Source organism: Leucoraja erinacea, chromosome 32 (assembly GCF_028641065.1).
Source record: "Leucoraja erinacea ecotype New England chromosome 32, Leri_hhj_1, whole genome shotgun sequence".
Classification (NCBI taxonomy): Eukaryota; Metazoa; Chordata; class Chondrichthyes; order Rajiformes; family Rajidae; genus Leucoraja; species Leucoraja erinaceus.
In genome coordinates this window covers 4,125,045-4,135,368 of record NC_073408.1, presented here as the reverse complement: position 1 = coordinate 4,135,368, position 10,324 = coordinate 4,125,045, and the positions used below count along the sequence as shown (strand labels likewise).

The following is a 10,324-nucleotide window of genomic DNA, read 5'->3' as shown; positions in this document are numbered from 1 at the left end:
ACTTCATCTGGGCATCTGCAAAGATTCTGGATGGTGGGAAGATCGAACCTATTCGCTACAGTCAGTCAGGGAGGGGTGGTACACTTAAACTCACAGTGTAACTCCAATTCGAATCAGAACAGGGAAAATAATTCAGGGGCTATATTGAAGCCTCTTTATCTCAATTCATCAGCATTTGTAACAAGTGTACAATATAGATGGGAATAGATCGGGTAGACGCACAGAGTCTCTTGCCCCGAGTCGGGGAATCGAGAACCAGAGGACATAGGTTTAAGGTGAGAGGGGGAAGAGAGGCAATTTTCACACACAAAGGGTGGTGGTTGTATGGAATGAGATGCCGGAGGAGGTAGTTGAGGGAAGTTAATTGGCTTGGTATAAATGTAAAATGCCCTTTGTGTGTGCAGGGTAGTGTTAGTGTGCGGGGATCGCTGGTCGGTGTGGACTCGGTGGGGCAAAGGGCCTGTTTCTGCGCCGTATCTCGAAACTAAACTCAACTAGTAAGTTCAGGCTTTCAGACACAATCAAAAACAGAAGCAATGCACTGAGGACATAGAACATAGAACAGAACAGCACAGGCCCTTCGGCCCACAATGTTTGTGCTGAACATTATGCCGTTCCTCCAGTTTGCGTTTGGCTTCACTCTGACAATGGAGGAGGCCTAGGACAGAAAGGTCAGTGTGGGAATGGGCAAAGGGAATGAAAGTGTCCAGCAACCGGGAGATCAATCATACCAACCATGACTAATATAAAACGATTACGCAAATTAAATTCATTAATGGAGATGACCAAGCATTGCTTGCCTTTTGTGTGACGTCTCACATTCATTGTGTTGCTACACGACCACACATTTTGGAGTCTGAAGAACGGTCTTGATCCGAAACGTCACCCATTCCTTCTCTCCAGAGATGCTGCCTGTCTGTCCCGCTGAGTTACTCCAGCATTGTGTGTCTGTCTTCGGTTTTAACCACCATTTGCTGTCCCTTCCTACACATACATTTTACCTTATGGGGTTTCCATAGTAATCATTTGATCTGTAAATAATTCAGTATTACACTCAGCTCGGACAAAACTCTGAACGTTAATAGCCCATAATCTGTTTATTTGCACTTTGTATCAGTTTATTTATTTATTCATGTGTGTATACATTTATACAATGGTATATGGACACACTGATCTGTTCTGTATTCATGCCTACTATGTTCTGTTGTGCTGAAGCAAAGCAAGAATTTCATTGTCCTATCAGGGACACATGACAATAAACTCTCTTGAACTCTCAGTCCAAATTGCTTTGGAGTGTAATTCAGGTCAATGAAGGGCTTAATGGCTGAGCTGGGGAGCGAACATTTATACTGTGTCAAATAATCAAGGGAAGTAAATAAGCATTAAATTTCAAATCAATCAGCTGTCATTGGATCAACAGAAATTAGGAGCACCTGCAAAACGTCAAGTAGATTTTTAAATGGTCTATTGACAATGTCAACAAAAATTTGCATCTACATAACACTCTTTTAAGTTAGTTAAGCCAATTCCATGTGAGTCATGGTAATGTTACTAAATAGAATTCGATGGCAGACTGCGTAAAGAGATTTTAGGTGGGCAGGGGTTGGTGACAAGATGCTTCATCCATGGGGCAGTTTTAATGGGGCACATTTAAGGCGGAGATGTGTGAGTTGGCGGAGGAGTGGAGGGGAGGAATTCCCGAACCTCCCATGTTGGCATTGCATGACACAGTCGGCAGTCACTGAGGTGATTAGATTTGGAGACGAACAAGTGCCTGGAACTGAAGGTGCACAACGATTTCTCAGGGTTCTCACATTACCTAGTTACAAATGAACAGAACGGTGGGTACGTTGAGGCTATTCCCGATCCCAGAGCACTCCTACCCATCCCATTCCCCCAAATGTCCTGGCACCTTGTACGGTGTTTGTACGTTCTCCCCGTGACCTGCGTGCGTTTTCTCCGGGTGTCTGCGGTTTCCTCCCACACACTAAAGATGTACAGGGTTTGTACGTTAATCCGCTTCGGTGAAATTGTAAATTGTCCCTGGCGTATGTTGGAAAGAATTATAGCCCTGTCCCACGGTACAAGTTCATTCCAAGAGCTCTCCCGAGTTAAAAAAAAAAATCAAACTCGTGGTAAGAACGGAGAATGAACGTAGCGGGTACGTCGGAGCTCGGGGACGTCTCTTCACGGCTCGTAATGCTAATGGCAGGTACTCGGGAAGACTCGCTAACGGCAGGTAAGCACGGGAATTTTTCAACATGTTGAAAAATGTCCACGAGAGCCCCGAATACCGACGAGTGGCCATTACCCTAAATCTCCGAGTTCGAATCAGGACAAACTCGGGAGAGCTCTTGGAATGAACTCGTACCACGGGACAGGGGTTTTAGTATGCGGGGATCGCTGGTCGGCGCGGACTCGGTGCACCGAAGGTCCTGTTTCCGCACTGCACCTCAACTAAAACATTAACTGTACTAAACTACTGCCTGTGGCATTTCCAGATCTCCTCGAGTGGGGACATCTAGCCCAAAACATAATGTTTGGAGCTGCCACAAAACATTATGCTTCAGTGGGGTTAGCTAAACTCCAGGGAGAAGCACAACTGGTCCATAAACAAGATATCTATAGGAATGAACTGTAGATGCTGGTTTAAACCGAAGGCCAGTATCATTGTCTATATCTCTCGTTTCCCTTTCCCCTGACTCTCAGTCTGAAGAAGGGTCTCAACATGAACAAGACAACGTGCTTTGTCCCTGTTACTCCTCACTACACTGACAAACCCGTGCAAACAAAACGTGTCGGAAGGGACTGCAGATGCCGGCCTGAGTCTGAACTAGAAGTCCAACCCCCGAAACATCACCCATCCTTTTTCTCCAGATTTTCTGCCTGACTCGCTGAGTTACTCCAGCACTTTGTGTCTATCCAGTGGGCAAATCTTAATCTGTGTAATTCAGTACCAATCTCTTCCAAATGCTCACTTCTGAACAAATTATCAATAGCTTTGCCAGGATGGATTGAGTTACTTCATGTTTTGTTTCTGTTGGCTATTCTGATAGTTGAGAGGAGTGTGTTTTTAACCATGGATATTCAATCCTATTGTTGCAAGCTGTGTGTGATTATTTTAAACTGATAATACCTTGACACAGTGCTTTTTCTGCATTTTTGTGAGCTATGCTTTTGTGCTAATAATATGTTTGGCTTAGTCTATTGTATTGTTAGCACTTCACCATTAATTCGCTCCTTTTCTTTCTTCTGTTGGCTCAGGTACATTTCCCAAAGCATTGAAGACTTATTAATGATTTGACTGAGTCTGAAGTGCTGAGCATAATAGATGAGACACCAGTTAAACACCTCCTTTGGAAATGGCCTGCAAGCTTATTCTTCTTAATCGGTGGGTGAATTGAATTGAATTGAATCGTTTATTGTCACATGTGACAAGTCACAGTGAAATTATTTTGCTTGCATACATACGCAAGGTATTCAAACAGGACCGCTGGGCACCGCGGGGGGGTTGAATGCATCCTTGACAAGGGCTGTAAGATAGGTGTATAATAGTTGTTTTTTCATGTTTATTTTATTAGGAGCAAGTGTACAAGAATAAAGCAATCGGCATGACAATTGCACAATTTCCGTACAGCTTCATTTTTAACATTTTACAAACTGATACATGAATTGGGGAAAAAATAAATAAAAAGGAAAGAATAAAGAAAAAGAAGAAAGATACAAAAAAGAGAGAAGAAAAGGCGCCTGAACGGCCAAAGAAGTGAGAGAAGAAAAAATACCGGAGATATGTCCCACTATCCTTCCCTCCTCCCCCCCACTCCCCCCCTGCTCACCCTTCCCTTCCTTCCCCCCCCCCCCTTGGAACACACGCGGTGTCCACAGGAACTCTGGAGGCCTTTCGTGAGCGCTGGTCGCCGCGGGAGGTCTTGGTTTTTATTATTTTTGTCTATGTTTTTATGTAGTTTTTGTTATTTTTTGTTGGGGTGTGTGTGTGGGGGGGTGGGGGTGGGGTGGGAGGGAGGGGGTAACTTTTAAATCTCTCCCTGCACGGTTGGGGCTGCAATGTGGAGCGGCCTCCAACAGGAGAAGACCGGGGACTCTGGTGCCGACTCACCTCGTCGCGGAGCTGGCCGAGTCCGGAGCGGGTGGAGCGGTGGTGGAGCGCTGCTGCTGCTGCTGCTGGCGGCCCGACCTCCGGAGATTCGGAGGCTGCAACTGCGGGTCTGGCGGACGGCGGCACCGGGAGCCCGCGGGTCCCTGGAGGGAGACCGCTTTTCAGGGCTCCTGCAACAGCGACTTCTCCCGCCCAAGTTGCGGGGTTGAAGAGCTCCTGGAGCGGGGCCTGACATCACCGCCCTGCGCGGCTTGGAATGGCCGCGGGACTCTGCGAGCGCACGCCGGGGGCTCTAACACCAAGACCCGGTGTGCGACCTTGCATCACCCGGCGTGGCTTTAATGGCCGTGGGACAATCGCCATCGCCAGCCGGGGGCTTTGACTTTGACTCTGACATGGGGGGGGGGGGGAGTGCAGTGGTGGAGAGATAAGTTTTTTTTGGCCTTCCATCACAGCAATGTGATGGATGTTTATGTAAAATGTAAATTATGTTGTGTCTTGGGTCTATGTGTTTGTAATGTATGGCTGCAGAAACGGCATTTCTTTTGGACCTCAAGGGGTCCAAATGACAATTAAATTGAATTGAATTGAATTGAATTGAATTGAATTGGTTCTTGATTTCTTGGTCCTCCAAAATATTCCAAATGGAATTTAAACTGGAGGTGGTGGAGGGAGGGCTTAAGCCAGAAAGGGTTATTGGGAAGAAAGAGCTACTTTAAATTTAGTTGCATCTGGTTGGGTAACTATAGCTGGGTGGAGATTATTCCATGCTTTAATTGTGCGGGTGAAGAACGAATTGCTGTACACATCTGTCTTTGTAGCTGGGATCACAAATTGGATCGAATGCCCTCGTCTGCTCCTAATTGGTTTGGGTTTGGTGTCGGTCTTGTAGTCTATGTCGAGCTGACCATTTAACATTTTGTAAAAACAGGTCAAACGGTGAGCTTCACGTCTGCCTTGGAGAGGGTTCCAACCCAGAGAATTCAGAAGTTTGGTGACACTCGCTTCTCTCTCATAGTTGTTAGTAACAAATCGAGCTGCCTGTCTTTGGACACGTTCGAATGTATTATTGATAAAATTGTTAATATTTTAATTTGATAACTTTGTTTGTAAACTGCCAATAAAGGTATTCTTTGATCCTGTTACTACTCTGTACTTTTGTTTGTTCTGAATAAAAGCATTTTGTATTTTAAAAAAAAGATAAGACTGATACACAGCGACTCAATACGAGTTAGACACAAGCTTGACACAGGTCTATTACTAACCCACACAAGTCTGAAATAAATTGGACGGGATTGCACTCACAAGATTATTTAAGATTTACACAAGCCCATCACAGCGGTATCGTGGCGCAGCGGTAGAGTTGCGGCCTTACAGCACCAGAGACCCGGGTTTGATCCTGACTACTGGTGCTGTCTGTACAGAGTTTGCACGTTCTCCCTGTGACCGCGTGGGTTTCCTCCGGGTGCCCTGGTTTTCTCCCACACTTCAAAGATGAACAGCTTTGTAGGTGAATTGGCCTCTGTAAATTGCCTCGAACGTGTAGGATGTGGATGTGAAAATGGAATACATAGAACTAGGGAACAGTGGCTGGCATGGACTTGGGGGCCGAAGGGCCTGTTTCCATGCTGTATATCTAAAGTCTAAAATAAACCCACCAATACTGAAGAACAAGGAACTGCAGGTGCTGGAATCTTGAGCAAAACCCAAAGTGCTGGTGTAACTCAGCAGGTCAGGCAGCATCTGTGGAGGGATTGGATAGGCAACGTTCTGGGTAGTAATGCAGTCTGAAGAAGGGTTCCAACCCGAAACGTCGACAGTCCATTCCCTCTACAGATGCTGCCTGACCCGCTGAGTTCTCATGTGCTTTGTTCTGCGTCACCAAGACTACTCCTTGACACGGCCTTCTTTAGGGCGGCACGGTGGCGCAGCAGTAGAGTTGCGGCCACACAACGCCAGAGACCCGGGTTCGATCCTGATTACGGGCGCTTCGGTACAGAGTTTGTACGTTCTCCCCGTGACTGCGTGGGCTTTCCCCTCGTGCTCCGCTTTCCTCCCACACTCCAAAGACGTGCAGGTTTGATTGGCTTTGGTAAAAATTGTTAATTGTCCCTAGTGTGTAGGACAGCGTTGGTGTATAGGTGATCGCTGGTCGGCGCGGACTCAGTGGGCCTGTTTCCGCGCTGTATCTCTAAAATGTATGTTAAACGCACATCAGTTCTTGTGACCATTGAGCATCAACCCTACAGTCTCGTTTGTATTACATCCTATCTATCAGAACAACATGGCACCTTAATAACTGTGCTCGGGTGTGAAATGATTTATCGCCTTTGTATAGCAATTCCTCATCTGCAGGCAGTTATCTGTAAAAGCCAAGCCTAATTAGACCAGCAGCTACCTAACTACCCAAACCCTTGACCTCTTAGACACAAAAAGCTGGAGTAACTCAGCGGGTCAGACAGCATCTCCGGAGAAAAGGAATAGGTGACGTCTCGGGGTCGAGACCCTTCAGACTGAGAGCCTGGGGAAAGGGAAACGAGAGATATAGATGGTGATGTAGAGCAGATGAATAACAGATGTGCAAGGAAGTAATGATGATATGGGAGTCAGGCAATTGTTAGCTGTGGTCAAGGTGAAGATGAGTTGCATACAATGACCTCTTCGCCTGCTTCAGACCAGGTGGGATATTTTTTTGTCGTGAAAATATACAACATTCTTTCCATCGCTCCCAATGACGGAATGTTGTAGGAGGAGGCCCATATCCTAAATTAGTGTCTGCCTGTACAGATGGCCTTCACTCACATTCATCATCAGCGCTTGCTCCTGAGGCCATCTTCATCACTGAACGCTAACCAAGCTTCAAGTACGGGAACTCAGTATATTTTGTGAAAGTTTACTGAAGCCAAGTAACACGACAACTAATATAACGTTGAAATCCAACGCTCAATGTAATATCGAAGGTAGGCACAAAATGCTGGAGTAACTCAGCTGGGACAGGCAGCATCTCCGGATAGACGGAATGGGTGACGTTTCGGGGTCGGGACCCTTCTCCAGACTGAGTATCAGGGGAGAGGGAGACACAGAGATATGGAAGGATAAGGTGTGAAAATGTATCAATGTAACATGACGTATTACAAGAAATAAAGGAATTATATGACATTGGATTATATGATACGAAATGCTTCAAACTAACAATAAAGTGCCATGCATTGCAATAGTTTGATCTTACACAGCTTTTAATTCTTAATTCACTGTAACTTTAGCTTTGAAGTAATTAGCACTAACTTTGATTTTGGATGCAACACACCAGGGTGATCGCATGACATATATGCACCCCCCCCCCCCCCCCCCTCCCCCCCCCTCTCTCCCAGCACCTTACCCCACCCTCAGCTGTCGTGTTTGGCCAAACTTGTTCGAGGTTTCCTTGCAACGTTGACCAGTTTCACCCCACTCAACCCAGCGCTTCTTAATACAGAAGAGACGCTTCGGTGGCATCTGACTGCAACAAACTCCTCCCTCTGAGGTTACCTCTTCCTAATAAGGCCAAGTATGCAAACCAAATTCAATCGTCATCAATTTTCACTGAAAGGTTATTTTCTTGGTGGAGATCTCCGACTTTCCACACTATCGAAATTTCACAGCGAATGTCAATTGCATTCTTGAATTAATCTCGTTTGTGGAAAAAGGGGATGGATTTCCTTGCAGTTTTCTTCATCTCAGTCATATTTTTAAAAGTTGCTTTTTAAGTGAGTGGTAATCCCGCGCAACGCAGGTAGAAAGTAGAGGATAATCCCCTCTGATCTTCTTCGATCCGCCTGCATTTTATTGCGCTCCTCCCACCACCCTGCCCTCCGTTAATGTCTGTCTCATCCCATTCAAAAAACAGGCCCCGGCTTTTTGATTTTTAAAATTAAATTACAAGGTTTGAGTTTCTTTGACATTCTGAGCACGTCCTTAATTATCCTGGAGAAGGAGGTGGGGGTCACTGCAGTCCTTCAGGTGAACCATGCTTCCTCAGTGAATTCCACTACCTGGACCCCACCTGGAGAATATAGGAAAGGTAAGTCATGCCAAGCTGTGATGGGGTTTGACTTATAGCCTTGGGAAGTGGGTGGAGGATTATTGCCCTTGAATGCTGCCTGTCTGAGAGTGATAAAGGAAATGCTCAACGTTCTCCGAGGAAAGGTTTCAAGGTGGGTAGAACATATTCAGAGGGATATGGGCCAAACGTGGGCAACTGGAACTAGCTGAGATAGGCATCTTATCTTGGTCACCATGGAAGAGTTATGCCATAGGAAATGGTTCTCTGCTGTATGGTTCTATCACTCTCTGACTCTAATGTCAAGGGCACAGCAGTAGAGTTCATACGTTTATATGTTATGGGAGCAGAATTAGGCCATTCGGCCCATCACGTCCAGTCCGCCATTCAATCTTTCCCTCTTCACTACATTCTCCTGCCTTCTCCCCATAACCCCAGATAACTTGGGTTGTTGCCTAGCAGAGCCAGAGACTTGGGTTCAACCCTGATGGTCTGGACAGGGTTTTACATTCTCCCTGTGACCACGTGGGTTTCCTCCGGGTGCTCCGGTTTCCTCCCACATCCCAAAGACATACAGGTTTATTGGTGAATTGGCTTCTGTAAATTGTCCCTAGACAGTTGGACAGAGCTTGTGTATGGGGTGATGGGTGATTACTGCAGGAGCCATTTATGTTTAGGCCAGCTACTGTTGGCATATTGTATTATTTTGTCGAGATATAGAAACATAGAAACATAGAAATTAGGTGCAGGAGTAGGCCATCCGGCCCTTTGAGCCTGCACCGCCATTCAATATGATCATGGCTGATCATCCAACTCAGTATCCCGTACCTGCCTTCTCTCCATACCCCCTGATCCCCTTCGCCACAAGGGCCACATCTAACTCCCTCTTAAATATAGCCAATGAACTGGCCTCAACTACCCTCTGTGGCAGAGAGTTCCAGAGATTCACCACTCTCTGTGTGAAAAAAGTTCTTCTCATCTCGGTTTTAAAGGATTTCCCCATTATCCTTAAGCTGTGACCCCTTGTCCTGGACTTCCCTAACATCGGGAACAATCTTCCTGCATCTAGCCTGTCCAACCCCTTAAGAATTTTGTAAGTTTCTATAAGATCCCCTCTCAATCTCCTAAATTCTAGAGAGTATAAACCAAGTCTATCCAGTCTTTCTTCATAAGACAGTCCTGACATCCCAGGAATCAGTCTGGTGAACCTTCTCTGCACTCCCTCTATGGCAATAATGTCCTTCCTCAGATATATCTTGCAGCATTATGTTGGACATTTGGGGGTGGCCATTGGATGCACAGGCAAGGGGATCACTGGTCGGTGCGGACTCGGTGGGCTGTGGGGCCTGTTTCCACGCTGTATCTCTAAACTCAACTAAACTAAACTAAATGTAAGATTCTGCTTCTGCTTATAAAACAGAATTCTTTCTTTCTTTCTTTTAAAATCTTTTCATTAATTTTTTTCAAAAACAAAAACAACACAAAAAAAACCCAATAATGATAAACACAACAGTATAATTGATACACAGGGATCAGGGTTACAATAATAACAAGTATAACCTAAATATGAGTCCAATGTCAACAGACAATAGACAATAGGTGCAGGAGCAGACCATTCGATCCTTCAAGCCAGCACCGCCATTCAATGTGATCATGGCTGATCATCCCCAATCAGTACCCCGTTCCTGCCTTCTCCCCATATCCCCTGAGTCTGCTATTTTTAAGAGCCCTATCTAGCTCTCTCTTGAAAGCATCCAGAGAACCGGCCTCCACCGCCCTCTGAGGCTAAGATTTACACAGACTCACCACTCTCTGTGAGAAAAAGTGTTTCCTCGTCTCCGTTCTAAATACACATTGGGTATAGAAGAATTCAAAGCTTTATTTCAATTATCCTTGTGCATAGAACATGTCTGGCAGAACGAACATAGAACATAGAACAGTTCAGGCACAAGACCAGGCACTTTGCTCTGTAATGTCTGTGTTGATCCATGTCCCTACATTCCCTGCACATCTAAAAAGCCTCATAAACCTCACCGTTGCATCAGTCTCCACCACCAAATTCTATGGTCACTGGTTCAGCCATTCAACATAAACCGCGATGGCAATATCCAGTGGATATTCAGTAAAACATCAATATGGACGTTACTACTGAACAAAGCTTAATAGAT

The 10,324-nt window shown here is 45.6% G+C and overlaps 1 long non-coding RNA gene across 1 annotated transcript; it reads left to right on the top strand.

Moving 5' to 3' along the window:
- The first annotated feature begins 2,246 nt into the window (after window positions 1–2,246).
- Window positions 2,247–5,259, top strand: LOC129712290 (uncharacterized). The gene is made up of 2 exons (XR_008726033.1): window positions 2,247–3,391; window positions 5,049–5,259. It is a non-coding gene; the product is annotated as an uncharacterized LOC129712290 (long non-coding RNA).
- The last annotated feature ends 5,065 nt before the right edge of the window (window positions 5,260–10,324 follow it).